Below are 6,958 nucleotides of genomic sequence, written 5' to 3' on the forward strand. Positions count from 1 at the left end.
TCCTGGAGAGGGTTAAACCAGGCTACTCCTTGGAGGCAAGGATTCTGGGGCTTCACCTGACATACTTTGGACATGTTGTAAGGAGAGACAGGTCCTTAGAGAGAGACATCATGCTTGGTAAGGTGGAGGGACAGCGCAGGAGGGGAACACCCTCTATGAGGTGGATTGATTCAGTGACTGAGGTAATCGGGATGGGTGTGTCAGAGGCAATGCGATTGGCACAGGATAGAGCAGGGTTTAGTGCTGTCGTACATAGGGTCGCTATGAGTCGCAAACAACTCGATGGCACATAACAACAACAACAACAGTCTTGACATGAACATGAGCTTCAGTCACGATCTGCCATTTTTTTTGGTCATGGAGTACATTTTGTCATGTGTAAGATCCATGTCATGGAAGTTGGTGAGGCAGTTTTCGCCTTGAACATCCTCAGCAATTAGCCTGAATTTTTCTAAATGTAGTGTCATTGTTTTGCATATCAGTAAGATTGACTTCAAAACCAGGACCCTTGACTCTATCATATGCATTCTTGGTTCTTGAGTCCTTGTGACTAGTATCATCCCAATATTTCTTACACAGAACAAAGCTGGGGCCTTTACATCACACCAGTCTTTCTTAGGAAATGGATCAACTACCTTCTTCTTGGCTCTATTTTGCCATGTTTTGTAAGGCGCTTGTTTTTGCCAACTACCGTGGTAGTGCTCAGAGAGCCTAAAGAGCACAAGTGTAACTTGCATGAGAATTTAGGCATATTGAGCCCTTTCTTGATCTCCACCACTGCATAACTCCTGCTCAGGAAGAATTTGTGCAAATGTTTTGATGCCATTCTTATTACCATTTTTGAACTTTAAACCCATTACTATTGAGTTGATACCAACTCATAGTGACACTACAAAACAGGCTAGAAGAGCTCCGTAATGTATCCAAGGTTGTAATCTCTGCAGGATCAGACTGCCATATCTTCCTCCTTGGAGTGGCTGCTGCCCTTTTGGTTAACAGAGTGTTTAGCTATTGCAGTATCAGAGTTTGTTGAAACTTTAATGACTTTTAATGTGTTCAAAAGCATGTATTCCAACTACTAAATAATTCATTAATCCAAATGGTAGACATATCCAAATTGGATAGGCATTTTGGTTTTATATTCTCCAAAAGTAGCTGTCTGTTGTAAGCCAAGGCTGACTTGTGCCAGTTGCTAAGTGTTGTGGAGAGTTAAACCTATAAGGAGATTTTGAAGCAGGGGTGGTGTCCTGGGCCTGGTGGGTGTCAGTGAGCTGCTAGGGGTGTAGGGGGGTGGTGTTCCCAGGCAGCAGCCCTCCCTGATTGTGGGATTCACTTCCCTAGTGGCTGGAGGGTGCAGTGGGACGGGGTACAGCATGGCCACTGAGCTGGGTGAGTGGTGTGTGGGGAGAATGCATCATTCCCACCCATGCTGTGCATCACTGGACTCCATCTAGGTCTTGGCCTTACAAGATGTCCCAGTATAACCCTACCAATGCCCTCCAACCTCAGGAGTATTCAACTCTTTCTGTTTGGGAATATACATATTAGATATTCTTTCAGAGATGTGATTGAGTACTAATTCAGTAGTATATTTCTCTAAATAAGCTTGTATTTGTGTAACAGATGGATCTTGTCTGAAAGCGGAGAGTATTGGAGGAATGTCTAGCTGTGTTTTATTGACTGTACAAAGGCATTTGACTGTATGAATCACAACAAACTGTGGCTGACTCTGAGAAGAATGGGAATCCCAGAACACTTGATTGTACTTATGCGAAACCTATATGTGGACCAAGAGGCAGTCATCAGATCAAAGCAAGGAAACACTGCATTGTTCAAAATTGGGAAAATTGTGCATCAAGGATCTGTCCTATCTCTATATCTTTCAATCTATAAGCAGAACAGATTATCCGGGAGGCTGGGCTCTGTGAGGAGAAGGGTGGCATCAGGATTGGGGGTAGACTCATCAACAGTCTGTAATATGCAGTTGACACAACCCTGCTTGCTGAAACTGAGGAGGACCTGAAGCACATGCTACCAAAGATCAAGGACTGCAGCCTTCAATATGGATTGAAGCTCAACATAAAGAAAACAGAGATCCTCACCACTGGGTCGATTGCCAGCATCATGATAAACAATGAGGAGACTGAGATTGTTTACAGCTTCAGTTTGCTTGGTTTATAGTCAACACTCTTGGTGCCAGTAGCCAGGAAGTTAAAAGATGAATTGCACTAGGAAAGTTGGCTGTGAGAGACCTCTCCAAAGTACTGAAGAGCAGAGATGTCAGTCTGGAGACTAAGGTGCGCCTGATACAGGTCATGGTCTTTAAAATTACTTGCTATGCATCAGAGAGCTGGACAGTGACTAGGGATGATAGGAGAGTTGATGCCTTTGATGTTTGGAGAGTTGATGCCTTTGATGTTTGGTGCTGGAGAATAGTATTGAATATATCATGGACTGCTAGGAGAACAAACAAGTTTGTCCTGGAGAGAGTGAAGCCAGGCTGCTCCTTGGAGGCAAGGATTCTGAGGCTTTGTCTAACATACTTTGGACATGTTGCAAGGAGAGATCAGTCCTTGGAAAAGGACATTATGCTTAGGAGAGTGGACATCAGAGACAATAAGATTGACAGGGATAGAGCAGGGTTTAGGGCTGTTGTACATAGGGTTGCTATGAGTTTCAGGCAACTCGATGGCACATAACAATAAGAACAACAACAACCTATTTGTTGTCAGTAAAACACAGGTCAATGAATGATTGTATAAAACACAATGTATATGTACAAGATAGCTGTAATAGCGTACAGAAACCAGTTTAAAAAATACTATTGTCAGGTGGTTTCTAGCTTGTTGGTATCTTGCTATGGTATAGCATCTGTTAGGACTGGGCCTGGGAGTTGAAGGCTACTGCTAGAGCCCCAGAAAGTATGCAGAGGAGTTAGATTTCCACAGTGATGAAAATGGATGTTACTCCTTTCTTATCAGTTATCCCCCTGCAGGAAATGTTAAAGAACAAAATATAAAACTTGGAAGAGATATATGTGTCATGAACTAAATTTTGTCTCTTCTACCCCATTCAAAATATGTGTTAACTAGGCTGGGATGTAAATCTCCATGTTTTGGCAGCTATGCAATGATATATGGCAACTCTGGACCAGTCCCTGGTGTTATCAGAATGAGAGACCAGTAGGTACCAACCCACTGCTGCCTAGTTAGTTCCAGCTCCTGGTGAAAAGCCCTCCATTAGGTTTCTGAGGCTATAACTCTTTGCAGGAGAAAACTGCCTCATCTTTCTCCCAAACAACTGTTGGTAGATTTGAACTGCTGACCTTTCAATTAGCAACTCAGTATATAACGTACAAACTACCAGGGGTGTGACCTTTAGCACCTTTTATCTTAGAAGGCTTGAAAGAAAAGTGAACAGAGATAGGGGACTTAATGTCACCAAGAAAAAGAGCTGGAGCAGGGTGCATCCTTTGGACGCTGCTCCCTATGCTGGGAACCTCCTAGATTCAGAGGGAGATTGAGGCCAAGACTTGCAGATCTCCTAGAAAGAGATGCTGAAAGGAGACAAGATTATGCCTCCTAAACTGTGAGCCATAAATTCAGACAGTGAGAATATAAATTTTTTTCCCCCAAAAAAACTGTCTACTGGGATAGTTGTGTTACAGCAGGACTGGAATTTTTAAATGAGATGATGTGACGTGTGCATGTGTATTTTTCATGGCTGGTGTTGTTTGAATGGCAAAGTGCTGCTGTGGTTGTGGTAGTTGAGGGTTGTTGAGTCAGCTCTGACTCACAGCAGCCTTATGTAACATAGGATGAAACATTACTGGTTGAGTCCATGGTTGTGGCATCGTGTCAGTCCATCTTACTGATAGTCTCCCTTATTTTCATTGATCCTTTACTTTCCTAAACATGATGCCATTTTTCAAGTGATTGGACTTTCCAGATAACTTATTAAAAATCAGAGAAATGGGGTTTCACCACCATTTTTACATCTAAGAAGCATTCTGTATGCTAACATGGCTTGTGCTGATGATTGTTACAAATGATCATGCTCCTCTGGGGACCAAGAATGTAGTACTGAAGATGAGGAGCAGAAAAAAAAGTTAAATCTCTTGCTCAGGGTCATACAACAGGTAAGAGGGAAGCCCAGAGCCCATATGAGGCATCTCAACTCTAGCAACCAGTCTAATCCTGATTCTGTTATGGGTGTCTCCCTTTGGATGTATTGACGAGGGTATCAGAACTAGAAAGAAAAGAATGGCTCCAAATGTGATGGTAAAACATTGGAGATAAATATAATGTAAATGAGGATATATACAGTGAAAAAGGAGGTAGTATGCATAGGGTCACTGAGTTGGAGGTGACTCAACAGCACATAACAACAACAAACAACAAGGTAAGAATTGTCATTACAGAACTTCTAAATGGGAAGACACCTAGGAGATCTCAAAATGAACTGTATTACACTTGAAAACAAAGTAGAAATTTATAGAGTAACCTTCAGGCATTTGACTGTGTGGATCACAACAAACTGTGGCTGACTCTGAGAAGAATGGGAATCCCAGAACATTTGATTGTGCTAATGCGAAACCTATACTTGGACCAAGAGGCAGTCGTCAGAACAGAGCAAGGAGACACTACATGGTTCAAAATCAAGAAGGAGATTCGTCAGGGATGTATTCTGTCTCCATACGTTTTCAATCTGTGTGCAGAACAGATCATCCGAGACGCTGGGCTATACGAAGAGGAATGTGGCATCAGGATTGGTGGAAGAATCAACAACCTGCATTATGCAGATGACACACCCCTGCTTGCTGAAACTGAGGAGGACCTGAAGCGCTTGCTGTAGAAGATCAAGGACTGCAGCCTCCTACATGGACTGAAGTTCAACATCAAGGAAACAAAGATTCTCACCACTGGGCCAATTGGCAGCATCAGTATGGATGGGCAAGAGATTGAGATAGTTAACAGTTTTAATTTACTTAGCTCTACAATCAACACTCTTGGTAACAGCAGCCAGGAAATCAAGAGACAAATTGTATTGGGAAAGTCGGCTGTGAGGGACCTCTCAAGACTACTGAAGAGCAACGACGTCAGACTGGAGACTAAGGTGTGCCTGATCTGGGCTATAGTCTTCACAATTATGTGCTATGCATCAGAGAGTTGGACAGTGAATAGGGTTGATAGAGAATTGATGCCTTTGAGCTGTGGCGCTGTAGAAGAGTGTTGAATATACCATGCACTGCTAGGAGAACAAACAGGTTTGTCCTGGAGAGGGTGAAGTCGGAAGGCTCTTTGGAGTCAAGGATTCTGAAGTTTCGTCTGACATATTTTGGGCATGTTGCAAGGAGGGACTGGTCCTTGGAGAGGGACATCATGTTTGGCAGAGTGGAGGGGCCGCGAAGGAGAGGAAGACCTTCGATGGATCAATTCTGTGACTGGAGTGGTGGGAACAAGTGGTTTGAGATGGCTAGGTTGGCACAGGATAGGAGAGCGTTTAGGGCTCTTGTACATAGGGTCGCTATGAGTCACAAGCAACTTGATGGTACATAACAACAACAACAGCCTTCAAGGAAATCTTTCAACTTTCTCATCAAAATAAAACAGAAGAAAAACATAAAAGAGTAAATAAACACCAAAACAACAACAACAAAAGAAAACAAAAAGAAAAACCAAAACCAAAATTAACTTGGCACAGAAAAGCAAAACATATAAAGATATAAACATATAAAGATGTGCAGTAAACTGACAGCAATAAAACTACACTTATTTTTAAAAAGTGTTAATTCATTTTTTAATGTGAATGGACTACATGCATCAGTCAAGATAAAAAGAGGAGTAGAATGGTAAAAAGATATACTTCATCATTGTACCTCTTAGGTACAAAGATAGATGAAAAATCAAAGCGTGGAAAAATATATTAAAATATATAAAAAATATATCAATCAAAAAATAGGAACAGCAATATTAATTTCTGATAAACTTCAAGAAAAATCTAGTATAAGATACAAGGAAGGATACTACATAATGATCAAAAGATCAATTGAGCAAGAAGACTTAACTATCATAAATATTTATGTACTTAAATGATAGGACCAGAAGATACATAAAGCAAGATTTTAACAGATTTGAGAGCTTCACAATAACAGGCTAGGACTGGGTTTAGATCTGTTGTTCATAGGGTAACTATGAGCCACACCCAACTCATTGACATCTAATAACAATGATAATAAGAGGAAATTTCATTACACCGCTGCTGATGAAGGATAGAATGGCTAGAAAGAAACTCAGTGCAGGTAAGTAATACAATTAACCAATTGGATCTCATTGACATATACTGAGGATTCCATCAAAAGCACAGTATACATTCTTCTCCAGTGTACCTGGAACATTCTCTAAAATAGATGACATATTAGGTCACAAAGCAAGACTTAATTTAAAAAAAATACCACTTAATTGAAACATTACAGAGTACCTTTTCAGATCACAATGCTTTAAAAATAGAAATCAGTAAGAAGATCAAGAGGAGGGGGAAACCCAAGTGCTTAGAAACTAAATAACACTCTACTTGATCACTATTGAGTAATAGAAAAAATTTAAAAAGAAATGAAAAAAATTCTTGTAACATGCACAACCAGAAGAGGACAAAATTGAGGAATAGTACCTTCTAAAAATTAAGAAGTCTCTATGTGCTGTGAAAAACAGTGTTTCAAACTTTGTGAATAAATCAGTATAAAATTGAAATAATTTTTTTCAATAGGATGTAAAGAAAACCTACTGGCTCTGGATAAAAACATTTTGCAATGAGATCTCAAACAAGAATCTCACAATGAAAGTTTACAGAATTCTACAGAGCTTCTACAAGAAAAAGAATGATAACACAAATTACAAAATGGGCAAAAGACATGGAAAGACCTTTTGCAATGGAAGACATTTGGATGGCCAACAGACCC

The sequence above is a fragment of the Elephantulus edwardii genome, unplaced genomic scaffold, assembly GCF_000299155.1.
Source record: "Elephantulus edwardii isolate Elephantulus edwardi_28Jun2011 unplaced genomic scaffold, EleEdw1.0 scaffold00564, whole genome shotgun sequence".
NCBI lineage: Eukaryota > Metazoa > Chordata > Mammalia > Macroscelidea > Macroscelididae > Elephantulus > Elephantulus edwardii.